Source organism: Neoarius graeffei, chromosome 12, assembly GCF_027579695.1.
Source record: "Neoarius graeffei isolate fNeoGra1 chromosome 12, fNeoGra1.pri, whole genome shotgun sequence".
NCBI lineage: Eukaryota > Metazoa > Chordata > Actinopteri > Siluriformes > Ariidae > Neoarius > Neoarius graeffei.
In genome coordinates this window covers 76,498,680-76,510,825 of record NC_083580.1, presented here as the reverse complement: position 1 = coordinate 76,510,825, position 12,146 = coordinate 76,498,680, and the positions used below count along the sequence as shown (strand labels likewise).

Here is a 12,146-nt window from a genome sequence, read left to right as displayed (position 1 = left end):
CATCTGGTGAGGCACACTGCAATACAGATGCAAGTAGGGCATCAAACTCTCGCCAGAGTTTTACCAGAGGACCAACTCCCTACTGTAACCCTAGCTATATTCAAAGTCCCTTCCGTGCCAGGACTTGATCTTCCCAGGCAGTCTCCTGTCCCAGTACTAACCAGGCACTTAAGGCACATTGGGTGGTGCCAATCTCCTTTTCAGTAGCCCTCGGCTTCTCGCCTATATAGCTACATAGCTAGGGTTACAGTAGGGGGCTGGTCCTCTGGTAACCACAAGAGTTTGACTCCCTACTCACATCTGTATTGTGGTGTGTCTCACCAGACAACAGTAGGTACCATTTTGATCATGGTCTTTGGTATGACTGGACCATGAGTAGAACTTGCGATTTCCCAATTGAGAAGTGACCCTAGCTATGTAATATATCATTTCTATGCTATAGAAATGGACATCCGTGCTGCCCAGTGTGCCTTAACCTGGTTAGTATTTGGTGGGAGATTGCCTGGGAATACTTTTGGAATGACTTTGACTTTGGATATACTATGTCCCATGCAATTCTTACATCTCCTATAGACCTCTTGCAGTCACGTGACCGGAATGTAGACAGCCGCCATCTTGTCGGTCAACAACACAGCTGAATACTGCTGCACTCGTGTACAAAATGGATCAATTCCAACCGACGGACTACACGGCTCATTTTTCTAATGAACAGATAACTAGATATATGTCTAAAATAAACGACCTACAGATTAGTGACCCTTATCGATTACCGGACGTAGTTTTCACGACCGTGTCAGTGGATATTGAACTGCCAGAGGTGGAATACCCAGACGTGTATAATTACCTCATTAACTTTCCCTCGCTGTTCAGTGGTGAAGCACTGCGTGCTTATAAATCTCTGGACAGTTATCTCTACAGAAATTCAGGATTTGTCAGCCCCCCTCAGATGTGGCATCTTGTAAACAAGAAAATAACAATCCTCATTGAACGGGTAAGTCACTTAAGTATTGAGTACTAGTACTGATACTAGATATATCAGTAGTATCTAGTATAGCACTGACCAGCCAATTATGGTTGAATATTTTATATTATCAGTTAGATCAAGTATCAGTAGTCTATCACTATTACTGTATATATGGTATACCTCATCTCATCTCATTATCTCTAGCCGCTTTATCCTTCTACAGGGTCGCAGGCAAGCTGGAGCCTATCCCAGCTGACTATGGGCGAAAGGCGAGGTACACCCTGGACAAGTCGCCAGGTCATCACAGGGCTGACACATAGACACAGACAACCATTCACACCTACGGTCAATTTAGAGTCACCAGTTAACCTAACCTGCATGTCTTTGGACTGTGGGGGAAACCGGAGCACCCGGAGGAAACCCACGCGGACACGGGGAGAACATGCAAACTCCACACAGAAAGGCCCTCGCCGGCCCCGGGGCTCGAACCCAGGACCTTCTTGCTGTGAGGCGACAGCGCTAACCACTACACCACCGTGCCGCCCTATGGTATACCTGCTTTATGAAATAAAAACGTATTTGTCTAGTTTAATTTCTTTTGCTTTTACCATAATTAGCAATACTGATAAATCATAATTCTTAGAATTATAGATGTGCTCGTCTATGTCATAGATATTGGGGGCGGGGCTTTGCGGCATTGTGGCACGGTAATATTTGAAGATTTGGGCGAAAAACAACGAAAGTCAGTGTCGGTTAGACGGCGGAAATATGGCGTTTGACCAACAAGATGGCGTCTGTTTACAATCTGGATCGGATGTGACGTCACATGCAAGTGCTCCATAGGAAGGTAAAAATGCATTTACGTAAGCATGGAACACTCTGAGGTTTAAAAAGACATTTTAAAGTCTTGTCACTGGTTTGGCTCTTCTGACTGCATTCATTTTTTTGGTATTCTTGGCATACCTATAGATTACATACAGAGACATGACCATGGTGACAAAGAAAAGCTTCCTGTCAGGACATGAAAAAGAAACCATCCACCTTTGAGTGACAATGGAGAGTGGGAGTCAAAGATAGATCCTAGGATGCAAATGGATATACCCATTTGAATCCCACTATTCATTGAAGTCCTCCAGAAAAATTGCTTAACACACATGTCAGGAAGATAGATCATCCTGATAAAGTGAGGTTTATCCCAGTGAGACTAAACAGCCATATTGACTGTGAATGAAGGCGTTTTGGGGTGTTATATTGGACACTATGACATTATTCTATGACAACAAAACATTATAGAAGAGATAATTATACAACAAGTGTTGCCAGGCAAAACAAACCTCACCCGGTAGCATTTATGATGAATATGAAGGAAGATATCATGAAAAAAAAAAAATAGGTACCCTATGGGTCCACATGGCTACTGCTTATAAATAAAATTGTTTTCTGATCCCATGTCCATACAGGAAATATAGCATATATATTTACTCTGAGGCAGTAGCCACAAAAATGAAGCGTAATCCAAAAATGAACAAATTAAAAATCACAGAAGTAAAATATACCAAGTGTCTGTATTTTATATTATTCTACTCTTACCTCTTACAGTTTTCGAAACTGAAACCTCCGAGCCGAGGCTGACATACACACGCTGTCACCATGACCCAAACTCTTATTTCCTGGAAATGGCCCGGCGCTAGAGCTCAGTGGAACGCACTTTCCCTCTGTAATAAGCATAAACATGTCTGAAAGCGATTTCTTTAGTCTAGTCCGTTTATTTCGAATGGCGAACCGAATTGTATACACTCACCGGCCATTTTAATCAGAACACGTGTATGCGCAGTGCACAATTGTTACACTCTTACATTCTTCCAGCATGATGACATAGTGGCTAGCGCCTGTATATGAAGCAGTAGCCACAACAAAAAAGATTTTGACCTTTTTGGTGGCCTTGACCGAATGACCCTCAAAATGTTGGAGGTTCTATTTGAGACCAATGCCCATCTATCCCGAAGGTTTCATGAAGATCGATCTAGACGTTTTCCCGTAATATGGTTAACAAAGAAACCCGACCAAAAACAATACCTCTCCCCCTGGTGGACGCTGTCCCAGGTGAGGTCATTATGATAATTATATACACCTGACTAGGGTGTGCCCTGCCTCTCACTTGAAGTCAGCTGGGATTGGCTCCAGCTCACCTACAACCCTGGCGTATAAGCAGTATAGAAAATGGATAATTATATCATTATAATAATAATTAGCAAATGAATAGAAACCAGTTCGATCAGCAGTAACATGATAGAAATTCACTTTGATAAGCAAATACAGTATTGTTTTCAACGGATGTTTGGAGGACGCATCACCATTCTGTGATATTTCGTTACGATACCAGCCAAAGCGACTGTATGGACTTGAAGGTTCTGACTGCAAAGTTGAATGCTGGGCGAAACGTTCTATTTCTATTGCTGTTGGAGTTTCGAGATGTTTCGCTGCTACACACACACACACACACACACACACACACCGTGTAGCCTCTGTGTGAATGTTTTGCTGAGATAAAAAGCGTCCCACGTTTTACGATTTCAGAGATTTCTGAAGCAAGTGAGCAACAATATCATGTGACCACCATGGGGTGTGTCTGTTTGACCTGCTTTTAACCAAAACAACTCGGCGTGGACAAACATAGTGGACTCGGCTCTCCCACCAGTGGAAAAGAAAAGGAAAGCCTGCCTAGTGCGTGCAACTGCAAGATAGAGCAAGGTTCAATGACATGCCATTTTTCTGGACAGATAACGAAATCATTCTAGCTAGCGCTTAGCTATCTTAGCCTTAGAATGCATGGACTCGACTCCACGGTAGCGAATATGGACCTAATTTTATACACGTAATGTTTCGATCTTACAAAGAAAGAAACGAGAACACAAAAGCAGTCATGGAGAAAAGATATTTGTCTTTTGTTTCACGGACATATTCAACCACAAATTGCATCCCTGTGACTCAAAACTCTCCGAGGTCGATGCAGAGTCACGATGTTTTCTTCGTGGCATCACCATCTTGGTGTGACGCAGTTCCATAGTTATGCTAATTAGTTAAATCTCCTCGCGTTCGGCTGTTTCCTGTTTCCGTAGGGCCGTACTGTTTACCTCAAGAGGGAGGAAAACGGTCTTAAAATGGAGAAAAGCAACCCTCAGGATGATCATCAAAATATTCACATCTCATCCACATGATATTATTCTTGCGAGACAGAGGAAAATGCCATGCACAATAAAAAATTTGAAAATTTCAGACGACTGCAGTCAGGACCTTTAAACTCGTACATGTATCAGTGTAGTATATTTAAACACATGAAATATGATCAATACAGTATTATCAATCTGGGCTTTTGCTAAATTAACTGGTTTTCTGCTAAGTGTTGAAATGATTGAGCTGGAATTCATACAAAAGAAATGGCCAGGAAAGCCTCCAAGAATTACCTGTGATAGACTATATCTGTCTGTTTATCTGTTTACCTACTTGGATTTGTCGATTTATCTTAGATAGATGAATAGACATCTTGGTAAATTGGTAGTTCGCTTGGTTTACTTCGTCCTGCATGTGCAAACGTTCCCGTTGTCGTCATCTTCCAAGCTTTATCTGGCCATTCTCCAATGGTTTGTTTTCTAAGTGTCTCACTTTCACCAGAGAAGTGTTCTGTTCGAGTGATAAGAGAATGACGAGGACATTTCAGCGTAGGAGTGTAGACGAGAGAGACCAGTGGAGGCGAATCAGTGGCAGAAGAGAAAGCAGGGTGAAATGAGAAAGAATAGAGGAGGAAGAAAAGCATGATGGTATGATGGCATGAAGGACGGTGATGAAGAGAGGATGAGAGGGAATGAGGGTAAAGAAGATCGAAGAAGCAGAAGAAACAGCTTACACGTGGAGCACCTTGTGTGCCAGTCAGAGTTCTGAGTGAACAGTCCAGCAGGAGAACCCTTGAGACAATCTTTCAGAAAATAGGAAAGGCTGAAAGGAAAATGTACCGACTCTAATTCTGGTTTCTGCTGGATATGGGATAGATTTATTTTCTATTTTTGTTATACAGGCAGTTTGACAACTAAGCACTGATTTGATTAAATGAATCGCTGACAATTTCTCCTGTTTTACAAAGCATGTGTCTGATGCTGATACATCTATTAGATTTTATCAATTTCCCTCCATATTTACATTGATTTTTTTATTTTCATTAAAAGAATGGTAAGTTATATAAGCACTCTTTACAACCATGATGAGCAGAAAAGCATCCGACACCCAATTATTTTTGTGTAGTGGCCCGAAAGCTACTGAATTCAAATCACAGACTTCCAATTTTATTAGTTTAAAAAAAAAAAATAGAATAACAAGTGTTGCCAAGCAAAACAAACCTCGCCCAGCAGCACTTATTTTACACCTACAGTGGGGCAAAAAAGTATTTAGTCAGCCACCAATTGTGCAAGTCCTCCCACTTAAAAAGATGAGAGAGGCCTGTAATTTTCATCATAGGTACACTTCAACTATGAGAGACAGAATGGGGGGAAATAATCCAGGAAATCACATTGTAGGATTTTTAATGAATTAATTGGTAAATTCCTCGGTAAAATAAGTATTTGGTCACCTACAAACAAGCAAGATTTCTGGCTCTCACAGACCTGTAACTTCTTTAAGAGGCTCCTCTGTCCTCCACTCGTTACCTGTATTAATGGCACCTGTTTGAACTCGTTATCAGTATACAAGACACCTGTCCACAACCTCAAACAGTCACACTCCAAACTCCACTATGGCCAAGACCAAAGAGCTGTCAAAGGACACCAGAAACAAAATTGTAGGCCTGCACCAGTCTGGGAAGACTGAATCTGCAATAGGTAAGCAGCTTGGTGTGAAGAAATCAACTGTGGGAGCAATTATTAGAAAATGGAAGACATACAAGACCACTGATAATCTCCCTCGATCTGGGGCTCCATACAAGATCTCCCCCCGTGGGGTCAAAATGATCACAAGAACGGTGAGCAAAAATCCCACAACCACACGGGGGGACCTAGTGAATGACCTGCAGAGAGCTGGGACCAAAGTAACAAAGGCTACCATCAGTAACACACTACGCTGCCAGGGACTCAAATCCTGCAGTGCCAGACGTGTCCCCCTGCTTAAGCCAGTACATGTCCAGGCCCGTCTGAAGTTTGCTAGAGAGCATTTGGATGATCCAGAAGAGGATTGGGAGAATGTCATATGGTCAGATGAAACCAAAATAGAACTTTTTGGTAAAAACTCAACTTGTCATGTTTGGAGGAGAAAGAATGCTGAGTTGCATCCAAAGAACACCATACCTACTGTGAAGCATGGGGGTGGAAACATCATGCTTTGGGGTTGTTTTTCTGCAAAGGGACCAGGACGACTGATCCGTGTAAAGGAAAAAATGAATGGGGCCATGTATCGTGAGATTTTGAGTGAAAACCTCCTTCCATCAGCAAGGGCATTGAAGATGAAACGTGGCTGGGTCTTTCAGCATGACAATGATCCCAAACACACCGCCCGGGCAACGAAGGAGTGGCTTCGTAAGAAGGATTTCAAGGTCCTGGAGTGGCCTAGCCAGTCTCCAGATCTCAACCCCATAGAAAATCTTTGGAGGGAGTTGAAAGTCCGTGTTGCCCAGTGACAGCCCCAAAACATCACTGCTCTAGAGGAGATCTGCATGGAGGAATGGGCCAAAATACCAGCAACAGTGTGTGAAAACCTTGTGAAGACTTACAGAAAACGTTTGACCTCTGTCATTGCCAACAAAGGGTTGAGATGAACAAAGTATTGAGATGAACTTTTGTTATTGACCAAATACTTATTTTCCACCATAATTTGCAAATAAATTCTTTAAAAATCAGACAATGTGATTTTTCTGGATTTTTTTTTCTCATTTTGTCTCTCATAGTTGAGGTATACCTATGATGAAAATTACAGGCCTCTCATCTTTTTAAGTGGGAGAACTTGCACAATTGGTGACTGACTAAATACTTTTTTGCCCCACTGTATATGTTGATAATGGTAATATTTCTCAATCATCAGCTGTTAGGTTATAGTCCTATGAAAATCCATGACCTTCAGTTTGACATTTCAAAGTCATTCAAGGTCAAAGGTCATGGCGGCAACTGAAAGCCCATATGGGACTTCTTATATGTTGATAATGGTAAGCATCTGGCTATCATGAGCCATTTTAAAGTTATAGCCCTTTGAAAACCCATGACCTTCAGTTTGACCTTTCAAGTTCACTGAAGGTCAAAGATCATGGTGCCAAATGAAAGCCCATATGGCACTTCCTATAAGTTGATAATGGTAAATGTCTGTCTACCATCAGCTGTTTTCAAGTTACAGCCCTCTGAAAATCCGTGACCTTGAGTTTGACCTTTCAAGCTCATTCAAGGTTATAGATCATGGTGCCAAATGAAAGGGCATATGCGAGTTCCTATATGCTCATAATAGTAAACATTTGTCTATCGGCAACCGTTTTTGAATTATAATGGAAAATATGTTATTTTGACCGAAAGGTTGACCTTTCCAGTGACCTTGACCTTCACCTTGACCCGATTACCCCCAAAATTTAATCAGGTAATCTACGGACCATTGCCCATGTACCCTAAAAATTTGAAGTCAATTGGTGCAACCGTCTAGACGCTAGATTGTTAACAGACAGACACACAAACAAACAAACAAACAAACAAACCTCACTGATTACAATACCTCGCCCTGCTTACTTCGTCGCAGGCGGGGTAATAAATAAATTTAGAGCCACGTGGCCCTAAATTCTCCGCTATTTTTTCCTGCTTCACCATGACCCAATTCAAGATACTACATCATGCATCACATGGTGGGCTTTCCCCGTTCGCGCAAGGCATTGTGGGATACAAATTTGAAACAGGAGAGAAACATGGAGGATGTGAGTGTGCGAATGAAACATGAAAGACTGACTACAGTAACGGAAAGCGAGAAGAAAAGGCGTTATGTTATATATGAAGGAAAGGAAACACAGGACCAAACTAATAAATATCGGTGGTCAGCGAGCACCTCGGTGTGATCAGCTGTTCATTTAGCGACAGAATAATGGAACTGTCAGTGCACGCTCAAAGATAAACCTGTAGATGCACACACACACACACACACACACACACACACACACACGGACTTCCTCTGTCTGCTTGACTGCACGATTTCATGCACATTATTTGCTCGGGAATCCCCTCAAATTAAATCACATCCCGGCCACAGAATGGCCTGATATTTTGTGAGATATTACAGAAATAAACATGTATCACAATGACCACATTTCAGACAGAACTAAATTTCACCGATTTTATGAAATCGAAAGGCCGTCTAGCTTTAACGTATAATGATGACATTTCATAACCCTGTAATTTCAGATTTTCTTGGTTAATCGCTTTAAGGCTAGAACAAAAGACCATATCAGGTTTCACTCGACCACATGGACGGTTTGGCTGTTTAGATAATTGCACGAATGAGCACTTGTTCATACTGTATGTGTATAATGTAGTGTAGTATGCAAGTATGCATTGCTTTATTTGCATTCAGTAAAGCTGGATCTGTTACAACAACTATTTCTTCCTCACAGGAAGTAGTTTTAAACAAGAAACCTTTATTCATCACATGCACACTTCAAGCACAGTGAAATTCATCCTCTGCATTTAACCCATCTGAAGCAGTGAACACAAGCACACACTCAGAGCAGTGGGCAGCCACACCAGAGCACCCGGGGAGCAGTACCTTGCTCAAGGGCACCTCAGCCCAAGGCCACCCCACGTCAACCTAACTGCATGTCTTTGGATTGTGGGGGAAACCAGAGCAAACCCACACAGACAACATGCAAACGCCACACAGAAAGGCCCTCACCGGCCACTGGGTTCGAACCCAGAACCTTCTTGCTGTGAGGTGACCGTGCTAACTACTACACCACCGTGCCACCTGGTGGAACTTTGTTTAAAAGTTTAAAGGAACTTTGTTTAAAAGTTGAAGTAAAAACTGTCTGGGTGCCTTTTTTTCAGTACCAAGCAATTCCAAAATACATTACAAAGAGAATAAAAATATAGGCTAGGCACAAAAAGTGCATCGTACCATGAATTATTGCTTCATACAAAGTGAATGAGTCATAAACAGTGGCAAATCCACAGACCGCTGGAGTCCATAATGGCAATATTTTTTGTCCCTCTCAGTGCTGTTAAAAATGAGCAGGAAAGGGGAAATTGCTTGGATGTGAATAATCACATGCTGTTACCGAGTCCACAGGCTGACAGATTTAATGCTTGTCACCCTTTAACAAATGTAGACATGCTAAACACTTGTTCCTGCACACTGATTATGGGGTTCCGTGTTGTGTTTTCCATGACTGTTTAAATCAGAAAGTAGATTTCTGCTTTTGTTCCCCTTTTTCGTCTTCAGGCTGATCAGAGGTTGTGGCTGTATGTTCTCTGAAAATGTGCTGCAAAAAACCTCAGTGCTTTGTAATTTCTTCTGCAGTCTCAGTGTGTGTATGTGTGTGAGAGAGAGAGAGAGGGGGGTAATCGAAAATCTTTTATATACGTAGCTTTTCGTTTTCATTTCCGTTGGCAATCTATCTGGGCACTTGTCATGAGTTGTTTTTGTGTGAGGTCCTTTCTGTGACGTCACAGAAAGTACGGAGTATTTCAGAAGCTGCTGAAGGATTTTCACACACAAAGAGTTTAGAGTTTAAACAGAATTGTCTCATCTCATCTCATTATCTCTAGCCGCTTTATCCTTCTACAGGGTCGCAGGCAAGCTGGAGCCTATCCCAGCTGACTACGGGCGAAAGGCGGGGTACACCCTGGACAAGTCGCCAGGTCATCACAGGGCTGACACATAGACAACCATTCACACTCACACCTACGGCCAATTTAGAGTCACCAGTTAACCTAACCTGCATGTCTTTGGACTGTGGAGGAAACCGGAGCACCCGGAGGAAACCCACGCGGACACGGGGAGAACATGCAAACTCCACACAGAAAGGCCCTCGCCGGCCCCGGGGCTCGAACCCAGGACCTTCTTGCTGTGAGGCGACAGCGCTAACCACTACACCACCGTGCCGCCCCTAAACAGAATTGTGTTAAAAAAAAAAATCAGTAAGCGGGCGGCACGGTGGTGTAGTGGTTAGCGCTGTTGCCTCACAGCAAGAAGGTCCGGGTTCGAGTCCCGTGGCTGGCAAGGGCCTTTCTGTGCGGAGTTTGCATGTTGTGTCTGTGTGGGTTTCCTCCAGGTGCTCCGGTTTCCCCCACAGTCCAAAGACATGCAGGTTAGGTTAACTGGTGACTCTAAATTGACCGTAGGTGTGAATGTGAGTGTGAATGGTTGTCTGTGTCTATGTGTCAGCCCTGTGATGACCTGGCGACTTGTCCAGGGTGTACCCCGCCTTTCACCCGTAGTCAGCTGGGATAAGCTCCAGCTTGCCTGCGACCCTGTAGAAGGATAAAGCGGCTAGAGATGATGAGATGAAATCAGTAAGCAGCAGTTTTGTGGGACAAAACGATGAGAAAGATCAGAGTAGAATGGCCTGATTGGTTTATGGTAGTCTAGAGTAACTCCAATGAGACCGTCAATGATGGCGTAGCTTACTCCGGCACTGTCTAGTCCAGAAGGAACAATCTAAAGTGGGCCACCTTGTGCAATAAATGTTGAAAGCTATATACATTATATACAGAACCTATACAGTATCTACCCTAGGAATACTGACCTATTTGCCAGAAAGAATCCAAAACGGCGAGGAATTGACCTTTTTGTTGAACTGCTCATTAAGGCTTGAAATTAATTAGTCCATAACTTCATTAGTAATTGCAATGAAGCAAATCTGTGTAGAAGTTACACTACCGTTCAAAAGTTTGGGGTCACTTTGAAATGTCCTTATTTTTGAAAGAAAAGCACTGTTCTTTTCAATGAAGATCACTTTAAACTAATCAGAAATCCACTCTATACATTGCTAATGTGGTAAATGACTATTCTAGCTGCAAATGTCTGGTTTTTGGTGCAATATCTCCATAGGTGTATAGAGGCCCATTTCCAGCAACTCTCACTCCAGTGTTCTAATGGTACAATGTGTTTGCTCATTGCCTCAGAAGGCTAATGGATGATTAGAAAACCCTTGTACAATCATGTTAGCACAGCTGAAAACAGTTGAGCTCTTTAGAGAAGCTATAAAACTGACCTTCCTTTGAGCAGATTGAGTTTCTGGAGCATCACATTTGTTGGGTCGATTAAATGCTCAAAATGGCCTAGAAAAATGTCTTGACTATATTTTCTATTCATTTTACAACTTATGGTGGTAAATAAAAGTGTGACTTTTTATGGAAAACACAAAATTGTCTGGGTGACCCCAAACTTTTGAACGGTAGTGTATATGCACCCTAGGTACCCCCTACCTTCATGCCAGAAAGAATCAAAATTGGTGAAGAATTGAGGGAGAAGAAGCGATTTGTGTGGAAACTGCTTGTTAGGGATTGATTAATTACTCCATATCTTCATTATTAATTGGAATTACGCAAATTTGTGTAGAAGCTATATGCACCCCAGGCAGACCTACCTTCCTGCCAAAAAGAATAAAAATTGATGAAGAATTGAGAGAGAAGAAGTGATTTTCGTGAAATGTGGATGACGCCAAACAGATGATGGACAACACATAATGGCATAAGCTCATCACCTGTCGGGCGGATGAGCTAATAATAATCACTCTTTACAACTGTGCTGAGCAGAAAAGCATCTCAGAACATGCAACATGTCAAATGTTGAAGGAGATGGGTGACAATAGGAGAAGGTTCCACCTCTGTCAGCCAAGAAGAGGAATATGATACTCTACACTGAACATATGTAGGCTCACCCAAACTAGACATCTCAGACTGGAAAAGCTTTACCTCGTCTAATGACTCTTGATTTCTGATGAAGATGATGGAGTCAGATTTTTTTCCGTCAGCAGCATGAATTCATTGCCCCAACCTGCCTGGTGTCAACACTTCAGCCTGGTAGTGGTGGTGATGTAATGATGTGGGGAATGTTTTCTTGGCACACATTGGGCTACCTTAATGCATCATATGAGTATTATTGCTGACACCATAACTAGAATCGACCCTACTTCCAGCATGATGTCACAAAGCACAAGTTTTCTCCAACTGATTCA

General features: G+C 42.4%; 1 protein-coding gene across 1 annotated transcript in view; it reads left to right on the top strand.

Annotated features, from left to right (window-relative positions):
- unc119b (unc-119 homolog b (C. elegans)) overlaps positions 1-12,146 on the top strand; it is a 55,483-nt gene that overhangs the window by 23,476 nt on the left and 19,861 nt on the right. The gene's annotated exons all lie outside the window — the stretch shown is intronic.